The sequence below is a fragment of the Pongo abelii genome, chromosome 2 (assembly GCF_028885655.2).
Source record: "Pongo abelii isolate AG06213 chromosome 2, NHGRI_mPonAbe1-v2.0_pri, whole genome shotgun sequence".
Lineage (NCBI taxonomy): Eukaryota > Metazoa > Chordata > Mammalia > Primates > Hominidae > Pongo > Pongo abelii.
Genome location: NC_085928.1, coordinates 109,429,135 through 109,446,930, shown reverse-complemented (window position 1 = coordinate 109,446,930; position 17,796 = coordinate 109,429,135). Strand labels below are relative to the sequence as shown.

Here is a 17,796-nt window from a genome sequence, read left to right as displayed (position 1 = left end):
CTGTCCTCCAATCTTGTCTTTATTTAAAATTTTGACATTTTGTTCACCATTTTTTGGACATTAATTCTGATTTTTAAAAAATTTGCATTCAAATATTATTTCTCTTGCTTACTGAGTTTTGATATCCCCTTAAATTTTGTGCCCCAGGTGAATGCCTCACTCATCTCACTAGTCCCTGCCCTGCCTCAGAGGTACACACTTTGGAGAATTTCCCAGGGGTTATACAAACAATGATCGTTTTAAGTGACTTAGTTTCTATTACTCTTTTCTTTTGTATTACTCCTTACTAGAAATTGAGCTACCTTGGTGCAGGCCTGGGGAACAGGCTTTCTTTCCCACCTCCTGTCTTACAATCGCCCTTTTCCCTTTCACAAAAGAAAGGCCAGCTCTTCACTCTTCCTGCTCTTACCATGGGGTGTGGCCCGGTGTGTAAAAAACCTTGGGGATGCCAAACAGAAGACGAATTGAAATATTGGTTTAGGTGTTAAGTAAAAGGCCATGTGAAAAATCCTTTTGCAAACTTAGTGGTTTCTAATCCTTTGCCTTTAACCTCCAAGATGAGCTTAATCAAGGTCTCAGCTGATAGACCGTACAAAGTAATTTCCAATGACAGAACACTTTTTTCTTTTTAACAATTTATTTTATTTTACTTTAAGTTCCGGGTTACATGCGCAGAATGTGTAGGTCTGTTGCATGGGTATACATGTGCCACGGTGGTTTGCTGCACCTATCAACCCATCATCTAGGTTTTAAGCCCCACATGCCTTAGGTATTTGTCCTAATGCTCTCCCTCCTGACATAACACTTTTGACCTTTACCTTAGAAGCTCAAGTACTAAGTGACACTGCTATAACAAAACTCCTTTCAGTCTCACCAACTTACTTATCGAACAAAGTTTCTCAACATTAACAACTCTAAAAGTGAAAAATAGAAATCTTATTGATGCTGAATCCTGCTGTATTCTGCTAGATATGTGAGCCGATTTTTAAGAACTCTATTCATCTGATTAAGAGTAGTGTTTAACTGTGTTTATAAAAATATGTCATAGACCTGTGATGATTTTATCAATTGTGCTAACGGTAATTGTGTTAGGGGAATGCTAGAAAACTAAGTTGGAGGGGCACTGGCCTAAGCCCTTTCTTGGAGAACGGTGCTGCCCTCGGCATCTGTGAGGATGGCCAAGCAGGAGGAGGTGGTTTCTGGGAATGATCCTTCTGTCAGCTCTTGGTCTTCACTAGTGTGTGGGAGCCATGTGCACAGATCTGGCTGAGTCTTGCTCTCTTCTCCTCACCCCACCACCTCTGCTGTGCCTGTTCCTGTTCCTCCTTTCCCTTCTGATCATTCCTTCACCCTTCCTCACCCCAGCCCATCCCAGCCAAGGGGAGGAAGAGCTGGAAGGAGGCAGTACAGATGGAGACCCTCCGTGTGGAGAAAGGGGTGCGTGGGAGACCTGAGACTGGTCCTGGCAGTACTGGCTGTGGGACCCTGGAGAAGGCCTGTGGGGCATCTTGGCCCCCAGTTTCTTCATCCGCAAAATGAAGTTTGGATTAGATGATCTCTAAGACCCCTGAGTTCAAGATCCTACCCACTGTTCTCAGCAATGTTTTTGTAGAATCCTTTCCAGATAAGAAAGCTATTTTGTAGAATGGAAATGGTGGCTGTTTCCTCTGCCCATCAAGGCTCATCCCCTGCACTGACCATCTCATTTTCTGCAGTGACTATTGGCCATTGCTATCTCTTGAATCCCAAATGTGTACACGTTCAGATGCCTGGTAGACACCACCATCTAGAAGCCCTTAGGCACATACGTCAACATGTCCAAAAGGGAACTCAGGATTTTTCCACTCAAATCTGCTCTTCTTCCTGAGTTTACCATCTCTGTGAAGATCCTCACCTGCCCAGTTACCCAAGCCCCAAACCTGTGGGGCATCAAAGGTGACTTAGTGTCTGTCTTGAGACACTTGAGATCCAAGTAATTACCAGGACTCTATGATTTTTGCTTCCCAAAAAACTCTCTGATCTGTTCCCTCTCCTCCAATTCCATTGCTGTGGGGCTCACGTCTCCTGCTTGAACCATTGCAAATAACAGTCTTACTGTTTCCGTAACTCCCCCATGTCTCTCCCACCCACCCTAAACCATGACCTTTGCTGCAATAAGCACTAGTTGTATGGGAGAGAAAGGCTGGTTCAGGCCTCGGTTGGAGCTGGCCCATGGAAAGCGATCTTCTCTTCCATGCGCAAACATGCACATCTTTGCCTCATCTGAAAACACTGCTCTGCTGGTGTGGCCCTAATGCCTTAGACCCCCAGGTGACACTTTTTCCTTTGATTTTGGCTTTGCACAGATAAAAAGGAGATATTAATAAAAACAAAACTAACAATGTTTGCACTGACCCCAAAGCCCCTTACCATGAGCTGGGCAACATTTAATATTCATAAACCTAGGAGGGAGGTATTACTAAACTTATTTCATAATTGAGGAAAATGAGGTATAAAGATAACTTTTGTGAGAACATTTAGTGATGGGCCTGGAATTTCAGCACAGGTCTGTTGCGTTCCAAAGCCCACATGCCATCTGCTATATAAATCAAGTCCTTCCTGGATCTTGAAGAAACTTTTAAGATTTTCTTGATGTGATTGTGAAAGATTTGTAAAGGAGAGTTGATAGTGATGTGTATTGATGTGTATTTGTGATTGGTGGTACAGCCTCCTGTAAAAACACATTTTCCACTCAGATTTTCTAGGGCTATTCTGAGGCCTAATGGTAAGCTCTACCTCACCTGCTTTTCGTGGGTGACTCATCTATGAGCATGGTTTATGAATCTTTCAAGCTGAAAATCATGGCACAACCCACAAAACAACTAACCTTTTTCTCCACTAGAAGGCACTGTTGTTTCATGCAATGTGAGAACACAGCCGGGGAGAAACATCAATGCAACCTTCATTTTTTTATTTTTATTTTTATTTTTATTTTTTTTGAGACAGAGTCTCACTCTATTGCCCAGGCTGGAGTGCAGTGATGTGATCTCGGCTCAATTCAACCTCTGCCTCTTGGCTTCAAGTGATTCTCCTGCCTCAGCCTCCCTAGTAGCGGGGATTACAGGTGTGCTCCACCATGCTTGGCTAATTTTTGTATATTTAGTAGAGACAGGGTTTCACCATGTTGTCTTGAACTCCTGACCTCAGGTGATCCGCCCACCTCGGCCTCCTAAAGTGCTGGGATTACAGGCATGAACCACCGTGTCTGGCCCAGTGCAATCTTTAGAAGAAGAAACTGAGGTAGAGGGAGGCTAAGTGACCAGCCATGGTCACACACCTTGCTAGAGAATGAGCCCAGGAGTCTCACTTTTTTAGTAGGAAGTAGCTTTCTGCAAACCATTTCTCCAAATCAACACCTGGTAAGTATTGAGTGCCTACTATGCACCAAGCACTCTGCCTGGAGCCTGCTCTTGAGTTGTTGTTTACCACCTGACAGGACACTCGGCATTTTTAAGAGCTCAAAGACAAACGGATGGAGCTGCTTTTGAGAGTAGCTCTCCTGGTTTGCACTGTTGAGAAAATTGGACAGTAAGGTAGGAAAATGTTTTTTGGATGAGGACAGGCAAGCCACACAGCTAGGCCAAAGGCAAGTTAGGAAACTAGGGCTTCCTCTAACCTCTAGGGTTTTCTTAAACCAGGTTGTCAGTGGCAGTGACACTAGGTCAGAAAGAAACTCTAGATTTAGATTCCAGCTCTGCCACCTTCTAGTCTTGTGGCCTTGGAGAAGTCACACTGTTTGAACTGTGGTTTCTTCATCTGCATGATTTGAAATGGGAGGAGCAGCAGAGCCAAGTTCACAGACATGAAAGCTGAAGACAAGTTTCTTAGCCTCTCAAGTCAGCCATGGCTGGTTTATCTGTGGTTACTGTATCACTTCAAATCACCTATGAATGATTCTCTCCAAGGCCATTAGTGAAGGCAGCAGAGAAGGGCCTGGAGTCCACATCTGTTAAGCTACTAAATACTCTGCTTCCACGAGCCAGGCTAGCTTTCTATGATGAGAAATGTGCACCGGGAGGTGAAGAACAGATCATCCGCTGGGAACCACAGTGACCCAGGCTTAGGAGCACTCTTTCTGAGGCTGTTTTCCCATCTGGCAGGTGGGCTTATTCCCTCCCTCACACTGCTGTTGTGGACTACACCTGTGTAAAGGCTCTGCCCTGCTGCTTGGCACACAATTATGAAGATCATGGAACAATGGTACCGATGAAAAAGCTTTGGAAATGAAACTCCCCTACATAAGAGATAACAAAAAGCATGACCTTTACCTGGGTAGGAAAAAAACACAGTGAGCTCAGCTGTGACCTAGTTCCTTATTATACAAGAAAGACAATTCTCTAGGGAAGATAGTCTGGCAATGCAGTTGGCTCTGAACTAATAAGGATCTGGCCAAATTGAAAGTTATGTCAGTGGTTCTCAGGCCATGCCAGACAGTAAAATCACCTGAAGTACTTTCTAGAAAACCCAGTACCCCGGCTGCACTCTAGACTGGTTAAATCAGAATCTCTGGGGAGCAGAATCAGGCACTGGTAGTGTTTAAAGCTCCCCAGGTGATTCCAAGATGTAGTGGTTGGGAACCAGACTTATGTGAAGCCAGCTGCCTCCTAGGTTAGGCTTTTGGAAAAAAACTCATCAGCCCTAGAATATCTCTTCCCATGGTCTTCCTCAAGAAATTCCTACCACTCTAGCTATTGAGCAGTGGTACCATGCACGCTAACCAGGTTTGGTGACAATCAGATTGGTTGTTTCAAATTGATTTTAACAAGAAGCAGAGGTTGGAGTTGAAGAACTTAGTGTAATCAGTTAATTTCTGTAGGAAGTAGGCATGCTTATCAGCTAGGATTAGGTTTGGTTGAAAATCCAGAATAACCGGGACTTAGCCAGGTATGATGGCCTGCTCCTGTAATCCCAGCTACTCAGGAGGCTGAAACAGGATGATTGCTTGAGCCCAGGAGTTTGAGACCAGCCTAAGCAATATAGCAAGACTCCCATCTTTAAAAAGAAGAATAATAAAATAAAATATATTTTAAAAAATAAAAACAGAGACTTAAACAAGACAGAAAACTTGAGCCAGGTAGTCCAGTGCTGGTCTGGCCTCTTCATGGTCATTGGAGATCAAAGTTCCTTCTATTTTTCCACGCTACCATCCTAGCATGGAGCTTCCATCTTTGAGGTCACCTCAGGGTCCATGATGGCTGCTGGAGCTCCAGCCATTATTATCCCCACTTCAGAAAGGAAGAATGGGTAAGAAAGGTCCAGTCAATTTCCTTTTTTTTTTTTTTTTCTTAGATGGAGTTTCACTCTTGTTGCCCAGGCTGGAGTGCAATGGTGTGATCTCAGCTCACCACAACCTCTGCCTCCCAGATTCAAGCGATTCTCCTGCCTCAGCCTCCTTAGTAGCTGGGATTACAGGCATGTGCCACCATGCCCAGCTAATTCTGTATTTTTAGTAGAGGCGGGGTTTCTCCATGTTGGTCAGGCTAGTCTCGAACTCCCGACCTCAGGTGATCCGCCCGGCTCGGCCTCCCAAAGTGCTGGGATTACAGGCATGAGCCACCGTGCCTGGCCTCCAGTCAGCTTCCTTTAAGGAGTGTTCTCTTTTCCTTATACTTATCTCATAGGCCAGAACTTTTTCCAGTGTGTAGCTGTAAGGAAGGCTGAGAAGTCTGAGAAGTGCAGTCTTTTAAGTAGTTACCTTGACACCCAAATTAAATTAAACTCTTTAAGGAAAGAGCAAATGGGAAGCAACTAGAAGTTTGTGTCATGGAGCCATTGCAGACCCAAAGCCTGAATGTTGGAGGGAACTGGAAACTAGGGGGCAGGAGAATTAAAAGATCTTGAAGACTAAATGATGACTCATCCGCCTGGTTCCCAAAAGCTTGCTCCTATGAGTCTTTCAGTAGAGGAAGAATGTTTTCAATTGTGCGGCTGGGTTAAATCCTAGTTCCTTTTCAACAAATTTCTAGTTCCTAAGCATGGCTCTCTCAGCCTTTGCTTTGGAATCAGCCCTCTCAAGAGGCCTCTTCTTAAAGAGCATGAACCTAGGAGAGTGCTATGCCCCTAAGTACCTTCCTACCCACCTATTCCTGCATGGTAGGATCATTGATTGCTGGCTCTGTGACTCTGTGGCAGAGATTGACTAAACTTTGCACAGCTTTCTTTATTCTCCCACTCCGTTGGAGAGTTAGTTGCACCCTTTTACCAGTCATGTCCCAGTAGGAAATAGACTCCAACTCAGTTCAAAAGACTGTAATGAGGCCAGGTGTGGTGGCTCAAGCCTGTAATCCCAGCACTTTGGGAGGACGAGGTGGGCAGATCACCTGAGGTCAGGAGTTCGCGACAAGCCTGGCAAACATGCTGAAACCCCGTCTTTACTAAAAATACAAAAATTAGCTGGGCATGGTGGCACGTACCTGCAATCCCAGCTACTTGGGAGGCTGAGGCAGGAGAATCACTTGGACTCAGGAGACAGAGGTTGCAGTGAGCCGAGATCGCACCACTGCACTCCAGCCTGGGCAACAGAGTATGATTCTGTCTCAAAAAAAAAAAAAAAGACTGAAAGGATTACAGGCAGTCCTCAATTTATACAGTTCTGATATGCTTAAATATCAATGATCATGGTTTAGTTAAATAACACAGTCCCCCAACCAGATAGTTCAAATTTCAGCTACATTGTTATACTGGTAAAGTATAATTTTATTTTATTTTGTTTTTTATTTATTGAGATGGAGTCTTGCTCTGTCACCCAGGCTGGAGTGCAGTGGCATGATCTCGGCTCACTGCAAACTCTGCCTCCTGGGTTCAAATGATTCTCCATCCCCAGCCTCCTGAATAGCTGGAACTACAGGCACATGCCACCATACCCGGCTAATTTTTGTATTTTTAGTAGAGATGGGGTTTCACCATGTTGGCCAGGCTGGTCTCAAACTCCTGACCTCAAGTGATTTCCCCGCCTCGGCCTGCCAAAGTGCTGGGATTACAAGTGTGAGCCACTGCACCTGGCCCCTTGCTAAAGTATAATTTCACTGCTAACGCTTCAGGCCACACATCACTAACAGATATGCTGCATGATCAGTGACCCACCACATTGCTTCTTTCAAAGTGTATTGGTGACTGGGCACCATGTGCCTGTTATTCAGTTCATCCACTGGCAGCAAAGTGTGTAGTTGTGTTGCACTTTGTCTTCTGGTGAGAAATTTATGTGAAAGTTTACAAAAATGGATAATTGAAAGAGGGAACTGACTAATAAAGATAAAAATGCAGCAAAGAAATGCAAAGTGAGAATGATGGAAGTGAGGTTTGTGTAGAATATAAGCGGAGTTAGAAAAGAAAAAGCTGACTGTGGGAAGGTGGATGCTGCTGCTGTTTGAAGTTCTGGATATGCAGCCAGAGGAACGTAGTGACTGTGAGCTTATCTACATAAACACGAAAAGTGCCTGTGGCAAAAAGGATGAAGATGTCTTGGAGGAAATGATGCCAGCAAAAAACCACGTAAAGGAATTCTTAGAGATATTTTGTGACATTGAAAGCAAAAAAGATAAAATGTAAGAACTAATCCAAGCTTGAGAAAGGAGGATGACAATTTTCCGGGAATAGAAAAGATACTCACTGAATCAAAATCTATGTATAATGGGAAGGAAGTGACAAGCACTGTCCAAACTGTTCTCGGTAAGATTTTCACAAAGAAAACACTTTAATTTCCAATGTTTCTAATGTTTTCAATTAGTGTATTTAATATCAATTTTTGCGACTTTTTCTCTTACTGACAGTAAGAAAGTTTAATGTTTTGACAAACATTTTTGAAAGGTCAGAGGACAATCGTCATCTTCCCCATTGATTATTAAGATTGTTTTGCATGGTTTCAGCTTACATGGCCATTTTACAGTCCTAGACTACTGTGCAAAGTGAGGGCTTCCCATACTTACACAGCTCTGGGTACTATTCAGCAAAACGACAAGGGATATTAAGGCATTCAGAGGCTGGCCACAGCGGGAAGTACCCTGTCAGGCAGAAGGCCACAGGAGCAAATAATGCTGCTGGAGCCGTAGCTGGTCTACGCAATAAGAGATCTCTCAGTGGAGGACATAGCCATAGACAGAAAATGCAGCAAAGCACACAGAGGAGACTGGGAGGAAACAGCCCAGCACCTGCCTCTGTACAACCTCTTAACTCTTGCAGGTGCTTTCCACTCGGGGAAGCCAGCTGGAAGCCAGCTAGCCATGGGTCCAGGCAATGCAGTCTGGTCAGACTCCCAGGGCACAGAGCTGGGTGGAGGTGGATGGAGCCCAACTGGGGGCTTACATACAGTTAACATTGTACTTTCTTTCTTTTTTTTTTTTTTTTCAGACAGAGTCTCACTCTGTCATCTAGGCTGGAGTGCAATGGTGCAATCTTGGCTCACTGTAACCTCTACCTCCTGGCTTCAAGCAGTTCTCCTGCCTCAGCCTCCCAAGTAGCTGAGATTACAGGCACGGGCCACCATGCCTGGCTAATTTTTGTATTTTTAGTAGAGATAGTGTTTCACCATGTTGTCCAGGCTGGTTTTGAACTGTTGACCTCAGGTGATCTGCCTGCCTCCCAAAGGGCTGGGATCACAGGAGTGAGCCACCGCGCCTGGCCGTAACTTCGTGTTTATATCCATGTCCTACAGTTGAGGACAAAGCTATCTGCATCTCTGAGTACCACTGATAAAGACAAAGTAAGCAGAGGTGGAATCCAGGTTTCCATGCTCTCAGTGTAGGGCTCCTAACATCTCCGGTGATCCAGCATCCCCTTTGGAGCTGCTTACCAGCTTGACTAGGACAACACACAGAGTTAGAGGTCAATGAGGAGGAAAAAAAGTCAACCAAATCTTTCTTCCTGGCCCCCCAAAAGTGTTTTGGGGCTCTAAAATACAAGCATATGCTTCAAATATTTCCAATGAACATTTTCCATGTCAAATATACCTCCGGATTTTTTTTCTTTTATCCTGGCAAGCTGTATTGCTTCTGGATTTTTAATACTCAAACCCCACAAAGTGTACTTCTCAATGTTTTTCATCCAGTGTTTTTAAGAAAAATTTCTATTGACAGTCCACAAGACTCAGTAGATTTTAATCAAGATAGGCTGGGAAAGTTTCAGATTACATCCCAAAGACAATGGTTGGAATGGCAGGGCAGGTGTGGGTACACCTCTCTCAGATGTTGCTGTATATGACGTGTAGTGCTTGGAATCGAGTTTTACGGCATTTTACTTTCTGACATGATAGTTTCTGTAACTTATATAAGGGATTTGTGTGTGTGTGTGTGTGTGTGTGTTTTAGTTACATATTTGGAAATCTCTTGGGGACTTGGGGCATTCATTAAGCCAGAGTTTACCATTTAAATAGGAAAGAGGGTGCTATTCTGCAGAACACTTGATTTCCATGAATGGTCTACCATTAGGAGATGGCTGTATGTTCCCCTGTTGCTCTGGGGCTGGTTCAGGGATAATCCTTTCCATATGGGAGCTCCCAGTCTCACAAATTTCCCCACTAAACCTATCTAGAATGCCCCTCAGTGCCCATTGAAGTCACCTGTGCTGCAGGTTTCCTTGCAAGAGGACTAAGAGGATCAGCCAGGCAGTGTTTCAAAACCTCGCCACTATTGGCATTTCGGGCTGGATAATTCTTTGTTGTGGGGGCTGTCCTGTGCATTGTAGGATGTTTTCCAGCATCCCTGACCCCTGCCCGCTAGACGCCAGCAATACCCTGCTTCAGCTGTGATAGCCAAAAATGTCTGCAGACCAGTCCAAATGTCCCTAGGGGGGCAAAATTACCCCTGGTTGAGAAGCTGAGAACCACTGAGGTAGAGGGTAGCTGCAAAGTTCCTCACAGAAAGGTGCCATGCAAAATGTAGTAGTTGAAGTAGAATTTATTTATTTTTGATGTTTCTAATTGCAATTCTGTTACTTAACATGACATAAGGAAACCATATTTCCCAAAGCAAAATTCAGAATGCACAACAAAAGCTTTTTTTAAAAAACAAAAACAAAAACTCTTGTACGAATGTATTTACTTACCAGCAGTATATAGTTTAAGTCACATTTGTATAGGGGTTTTTTCTGCTCTCTTCCGCCTTTATCCTTCACAGGTATTTCCCTTAATCAATCTCTTGTATGTTTAATTCCTTCTTGGCCTCTGCTTCTAGGAGAACTTAAATGGATTCAAAGACTCAAAAAAAGTGGTAGTGGCAGCTGAAGCCAATATGGCCGTGGAGGGCACCACTCAGATCGCTTTAACAGAACCTGCTGCAAGGAGCAGAGTTGACTGACAGCCTTGGCTGCCACCCCTAAGGACACTAGACCAGACTTAACCCGGCTGCCTCTGGGCAGTGACTGAGTACATAGGAGCGTTAGTGCTGATCCACTCCTACCCAACGAGGGTGACTCCTCTCATGGAGAATTTTAGTTTGGGAACTCCCCAGCAATCTGGCCAAGATGTTCTCAGAACTGTACTCCAGTCTGAGGTTCTTCCTACCTAGCCTTTCCTGCTCTCTCTTTTACACAGGTGTGGGACCTGTGTTGCGGAGGGCTCTCCCTGCCTATTCCTGCTCCCTTGAACCCTGGATCCTTCACAGGTGTTGCCCGCAAAACATCTCTTACACTTCTAATCCCATCCTGTCTGCTTCTCAGAGAACAGACAAGTAATGAATTCCCTTCACTAAAACAAAATTATGCAAAATATAATATGTATAATAAAATTATACAAGCTATAACAAGGTAATGGAATAATTATACTATTAAAATCAGAGATGTACCAGAAAATCGGCATGTACAATTACCTTAGCTTTGCTTCCCTTAGATGTGTTCTCTTAGGAAAGGATTGCATTCCTAAGAGAATTATCTGTACTAAGGAACAGGCACTCCATAATTGCCTTCCCCACCCCTCCACCTGGAACTTTCTCTAATAATGTAGAAGACACCTGCACACCAATGGTATCATAATCCTTTTTTCCTGACATGGCTTTGGATTCCATTCTATCCAGATAGAGGAATGGAACCCTGGATCCGTTCAGTTCACAGAGACACGAATCCTCTAAGCTAAGATGCCATTTTACCCTCACCCCCAAACAAACCTGCTTCCTTGTTCTTGTCTATCCCTCCTCTTCTTCCTCTTCAAATGTGATGATCATTATTCAACATGAAGATATGAGTCTGGGATATAGAGCAGGCTGAAACTTAAGGACTGAGGCTTCACCTTTGTAGCCAGAAAGAGGAAAGTGGTCCCTGACAGCTGGCTCTTACTGGCCAGGTGCTCACGGCTGGGCTGTAATGTTTTTCTGCTGAACCACAGCCTATCTCACAGATTGCCAGCATCAGACGGGCTGGCAAAACCAAGACCATCCTTTAATCATGTCTGAGTAGAGACAAAAACAAGGTCACTGTGCAAATCACAAGAATCACTAAATATCCCCCACTCCAGCTAACACAACTGACTGCTTGCTGTTTTTTAACCAATCACAGCTTTAGCCCTGCTGCACGCATTCCACCTTCTGCATAAAAATTAAGATGCCCGCTCATAGTATTGCTCCTGCTTCCTGATAGCATCCAATCCAGAGCAAACCCCTGCTTGAGACGTCTCTCAAATCACTTAACATGAGCCCATATATATTAGAAGTCCCTTCTAACACCGTCTTACCGAGACACCCCATGGTTCCTCATCACAGACAGACTCCCCCACTGCAACAAATTAAAAAATCCAATTTTGTTCCTGGGGGTCTTTGGCTACAGGGCACAGGCAGTAGCTGGTCAGGTCCTGGCCAGTTCTATGACTCTGGCTCCCAAGGTGCTAGATTCTGCCTATGAAAGAAAAGGATACGAAATTAAAGAGTACAAGACAATGAGGAGGAAAAGGATTTCCGGACAGACAGCTCAGATGGGGATGAATCTCCTGACCAGAGTTCCCACTCCAACTCTTGTTGCCCTGTGACCTTGAACAATTCATACTAATTCTTCCTCATTGGTAAAGTAGAAATACACTTAACCTTCACAGGGCTGTAAAACAAGTTCCAGACCAATCAAGACCGAGAACAAGCCACGTACAGTGGCCAGCATACAGAAAACACATGCTGCACGGGTGGGAGACACTGGTGAGTTGGACTTATAGTGAGTTGAGGAGAAGACCGAAGGTCCTGAGAACTGAGGAGGAGATGAACTGAGAGAGAGTGAAAATCTGGTCATTCTGGGAGAGAGAAGAGCTAAGAACATCAAGGGGAAACAAAGTTGGAAATAGGAATTTAGGACACTGATATGGTTTCGGCGTTTGTTCCCTCCAAATCTCATGTTGAAATGTGATCTCCAGTGTTGGAGTTGGGGCCTGGTGGGAGGTGATTGGATCATGGCGGGTGGACTCCTCATGAATGGCTTAGCACTATCACCTAATTCTTTTGGTGATGAGTGAGTTCTCACTTTACGAATTCACCCAAGAACTTGTTGTTTAAAAGGAGCCTGGCACCTCCTCCTCTCTCTTGCTCCCTCTCTTGCCATGCGGCACGCTGCATCCTCTTCACCTTCTGCCATGACAGGAAGCTTCCTGATGCCCTCACCAGATACAGATGCTGGCACCATGCTTTGTGTACAGCTTGCAGAACCATGAGTCAAATAAACCTCTTTTCTTTATAAACTACCCAGCCTCAGGTGTTCCTTTATAGCACTGCAAATGGACTAACACAGAGACAGAGGAAAGTGGTGACCAACTTTATCCCAACTGGGAGTTCCTTGCCCTTGAAGGGTACCTCAGCATATGACCATTTTGCTAGGGGAAAAGAGATTTGGGGAGGCACCGGGAACTGTAGCAGAGAAATAGTGGTAACGGATAAGGAGCAACATCGGACAGATGAGTGTTGAGGGAGAGGCCAAGAAAAATAGGAGAGGGATATCTGTCCCTGGAAATGAGGTCCACAAGTCCACAAGCCTGGAGAGCTGGCTCAGAGGGAGCCATGGCTGGACAGTTCTCCCCTTACCTTCCTTTGTGCATCAGAAGGAAGCGAATCAGGTAAGGACTGCACAGCAGGGGCCAGGTCCCAGCCTCCCAGTGGCCTTCATGATGCTCTTCCCAAGACTCAACCTTGGGTCTCCTGAACAGTCACCAAATCAGAAACACACAGGCCTTTCAGGAGAATAGAACAATTACGAGAGTCACCTTCCAGAGACGCAGGAGACCAAAGTCAACATCTCCACTTCTAAATAGCGGGTGGAAATAGAGAGTACTGGTTAGAAAAACCGATGCTTCTAGGAGATACTAGACTTAATGGGACTGTGAACTCAAAGAGGGGAAAACAGAAAGGTGCCTGGAAGGTTTTTGGTACTTCTGGGCCAACTTAGTGAAGAATGGGCCTAGCTCGAGGCCTTTAAGCCACGCTACCCCGTCACACTGCTCACATTTTTAGCTGCGTACTTTACCTGTGGGAGGACTGTTGGGTCCCGGGTGGGGAAATGTATGCTGCAAAAGAAAAAGCTGGTCAAAACTAGGATGTAGGGGTGTCTGATGGCACAAACTATTTTTGCTCTCATTGGTGAAAATGTCAGCCAGCAACTCACTTGGCAAAGCCCTTAGTACAGTCTCATGGGTAAACGGGGCTCATTCGCTACTCCCCTTTGTCCTCAGTCGGGGTCCTAGCCCTTTCCTCACTCACAGGCTGATGGTCTTAAACCTGGTTATAAGGGGTTTCTGGGCCCTAATTAGAACCACAGATTCCCCACTGATGAGTGCCTCGCCTTTCCCCAGGATTCTGCAGAAGGCCCCTGGGGAGCAGGCAAGGCCTCAGCTCACAGCCTCCTACAGCCCAGCTGCCCCACCCTTGGGCTGTGTGTGGGGCTGGGCCGGTGCCTGCAGGGCTCAGGGCTGAGCTTGTACTGCCATCCTGAGACTAACCATGGGCTCAACCGTGCCTCAGGGCTCCCATCCCCACTGTCCAATGACTGCACCTGGTCCCTGGGGACTCCATCCCATCCCTTCTCTCCTTCCCCTCCCTTCTCTCCCCCACCCCCATCCGAGGCATCACCCTCTGTGGCCTCCTCCTCTCCAGGCTCTTCTTTCTCAAGGGTCTTTGTCACTCACTGTTGGAGGATTTTGTATCCACTCTGGCCTAGGTATCTTTTCCCCTGGTTGTCTATAGTTTAAAATCATGACCTGGAAGTGGAAGGCAAGGTGAAGACAGGTGACAGTTGATTAAAAAATATGCCTCAGGCTGGGCGCAGTGGCTCATGCCTGTGATCCCAGCACTTTGGGAGGCCAATGTGGGCAGATTACGAGGTCAGGAGATCGAGACCATCCTGGCCAACATGGTGAAACCCCGTCTCTACTAAAATACGAAAAATTAGCCTGGCTTGGTGGTGCACTCCTGTAGTCCCAGCTACTTGGGAGGCTGAGGCAGGGGAATCGCTTGAACCCAGGAGGCGGAGGTTGCAGTGAGCCGAGATTGCACCATTGCACTCCAGCCTGGTGACAGAGTGAGTCTCCTTCTCAAAAAACAAAAACAAAAACAAAAAACAAAAAACAAACCCAGAAACAAAAGCAAAATATGCTTCAAGACATACCCCATACCCCTTCCCTCCCTGGGAGATGAGGGGGAGGGAAGGGCCCAGGTGAGTCTCCTCTTGGAGGCCCTTCCTAAAAGCCCAGGATGAGAGCTTTACCTTATAAACTAGAAACCAGATCTGGGAGAGACTGGGGGCTGAGGTGAGCTGGGATCTTTGGCTAGGGGTTTTTGGGGTAGCCCTTGGAGATGTCTGGGAGGCAATGTCCCCTGAGCACCAGCAGGCCTTTAACAGGCCTCTGTGGCAAGAACACTTGCATGGGAACTTGCTGGAAGGATTTGACCAACTCAAACCCTTGCTCATTGCTTCCTCTCCCCCTTCCTCACCTGATCACGTCCTTACCAACTCAGGGTGGCTGTCCGGAGGGGGGTCAAGCACAATGACCCATGTTTGTTCTGCAGAAGCCCATCCGTAGAACAGCCGTTATCTTCAAAACCCTCTTCTTGACTCTTGAGGTCCTCAAAGAACTTGGGAGAGAGGACCTGGAAAATGTCACTTTGGATACTTAAAGGGGGACTAAAACAGCACAAAGGTGCCTGTTTCTCTCCACCCCAAACCATGGCTATGATGAGATGGATCAAGAAATCCCCAAAGTGCCACCATCCCCAATGGAACCTGTTTGGTTCTCTTTATTCCCCGATGCCCTGAATATGGGTTTTCTCTCTCTTTCAGGTGAGAAGATATTACATTGCTGTTGCTAAGGTCCGGTAGTTCTCTATGCAGAGGTTTAGGCTGAAGGTGAACGCTGAGGTGCGCCTGTCTCTTACAGATGCAAAATCTATAACCCGTGAGCTGCTCTGGCCTTCAGCATTCCTGAAGGGCTGGGTGGGATGCATGATTTTCATTTTCAATATCCAAATGAAAATTATTAAAGAATATCACTGGGAAATCATTACAATATGTTTTAATTAGTTTATAGATTAACGTAGTTTGTTTACTAATGTAAGTAACTTGTAATATGGTCCGTTGCCTTGGGAGCAGAGCTAGAAATGAAAGCTCACAGTTAGGTAAACTGAATAAAGATTGGCAAAGGACTCCCATCACATTTTATTACTGCCCTGATAGCCACAGCCCCGCATTCATTTCTCTTCTAGTTTTGTAACCGCCCAAGGGGTTCACCTTGCCTGCTGCCTAGACAGAGTTGATTCTTCAAGACATGGGAATTGCAATAGAGAAAGAGTAATTTATGCAGAGCAGGCTGTGCAGGAGACTGGAGTTTTATTATTACTCAAATCAGTCTCCCCAAACATTTGGGGAGCAGAGTTTTTAAGGATAACTTGGTGGGTTGGGGGAAGCCAGTGAGCCAGGAGTGCTGATTGGTCAGAGATGAAATCTTAGAGAGTCACAGCTGTCTTCTTGTGCTGAGTCAGTTCCTGGGTGGGGGCCACAAGATCAGATGAGCCAGTTTTTTGATCTGGGTTGTGCCAGCTAATCCATCAAGTGCAGGATCTGCAAAATATCTCAAGCACTGATCTTAGGAGCAGTTTAGGGAGGGTCAGAATCTTGTAGCCTTCAGCTGCATGACTCCTAAACCATAATTTCTAATCTTGTGGCTAATGTTAGTTCTATAAAGTCAATCTAGTTCCCAGGCAAGAAGGAGATCTGCTTTGGGAAAGGGCTGTTACCATCTTTGTTTAAACTATAAACTAAGTTTCTCCCAATGTTAGTTCAGCTTATGCCCAGGAATGAACAAGGACAGCTTGGAGGTTAGAAGCAAGATGGAGTCAGTTAGGTTAGATCTCTTTCACTGTCTCAGTCATCATTTTGCAAAGGTGGTTTCAGTTTAGAGGTGTCTTAATAGCTCAAGAAAGCAGCTATTGGAATGGAGACATCAGGCCCTGGCTTGGTGCCGTGTTCATTGAATGAATGAGTGAATGCTACTACCTGAGGTTTCTATCTCCTCTCACCATGTGTCTAACTCTCCCTACCAGCACTTTACATGGTAACTTCTCCATCAGCACATAGCACAGTGTCTTGCACATAGCAGTGTTCAATCAGAGTAAATTGAAATGACTGAATTGAATTGGATGTACAGTGAAGTAAATACCACACATGTTAGTGCTACTAACACTAAAATTCTTCATGCAGGACAAAGCAGATGTGATGCCATGTTCAGCCATTGCTCAACTCTTGGCAAGGATCTGAAGACAAATAGAAACATCTTGATGTATTTGTGCAAGAAATCTATGCCAGCAGCAGCTGTAGCAACTGCAGATTTTCATCTTAAAAATCAATGTCCCTGACTTGGAGAAAATAAATTAGATTTTTTTTAACACCAAAGACAAAGGCTTTATTATCTCAAAAGGACTTATTATCCATGTTACTTGAGGAAAACATAGTTAAAAATACAACTTCATACTGGATATATTGGAGTGATTTGACACTAGATTTTTTTTTTAAAGTATAAGGCATTTTTATCTTCATTATCAGAAGGACCTGTGTTGCAGGTGTTTCTCAGACTCTTATTCGCAGAAATGTCTCTGTGTTGCTTTTTAAGAGGAAGTGAGGAAGATTTCTGAGAGATGTGATTCTGGAAGGAAAAGGAAGGAATTTCCCAATTATTCTTTCTTCAACTGGGCCTCAGTTACCTCATCTGTATGAGTCATCAGTGAATGAGTTGGCCACTAGATGATCTTTAACATTCCTTCTAATTCTAATTTTTCACAGTTCTTTGCATTTTGCCAGCTGAAGTGAAGGGCACTTGGTCAGCTAATGTCAAATTGTACATTTATCTTAGTTTTTTTCTAATTTTAAAGGTGATTTTATATAGGTGTTGAAGAGGAAACATAACTTTTTTCTCAATCCTCACGAATTCTTCGTTGGAACGGACCGTTGTAACAAAAGTCAGATTAATGAGAAAAACCAAAGTTTATTAACATGGGCCTTTCATATATACACAGGAGCTACCCAGGGAATGAGTCATTCTCATAGTGGTGGCTTTGAATTCCAGCTTATATAGCATCTTCAACAAAGAACAGTAGATTTTTAGAGACGTGACAAGACAAAGGAAGAGGATTTTGAATCTCTAGGGGCAGCAACGTGAGGAAAGGCAAGTGAGATGAAGGCTGGTTTGTAAAGCTTGTTCATGTAGATTCCTCTGGTGCCATCTTCAGGTCACTGAGGGTCTAACGTTGTCATCAGTGGGAGACCTTTGTGCTCCCTGGGAGAAGGGGGTGGGGGTGGGATCCCATTTGTCTTTGT

General features: G+C 44.9%; 2 long non-coding RNA genes across 2 annotated transcripts; both read right to left on the bottom strand.

The window, feature by feature from the left end:
- Positions 1–8,535: 8,535 nt before the first annotated feature.
- Positions 8,536–11,947, bottom strand: LOC129058342 (uncharacterized). Its single transcript, XR_008523449.2, has 4 exons — positions 11,696–11,947; positions 11,133–11,413; positions 10,078–10,210; positions 8,536–8,835 (listed from the first exon to the last, which is right to left on the bottom strand). It is a non-coding gene; the product is annotated as an uncharacterized LOC129058342 (long non-coding RNA).
- Positions 11,948–14,073: 2,126 nt separating this feature from the next.
- On the bottom strand, positions 14,074–15,794 carry LOC103890197 (uncharacterized). The gene is made up of 3 exons (XR_654553.4): positions 15,715–15,794; positions 14,938–15,077; positions 14,074–14,188 (listed from the first exon to the last, which is right to left on the bottom strand). It is a non-coding gene; the product is annotated as an uncharacterized LOC103890197 (long non-coding RNA).
- Positions 15,795–17,796: the final 2,002 nt, after the last annotated feature.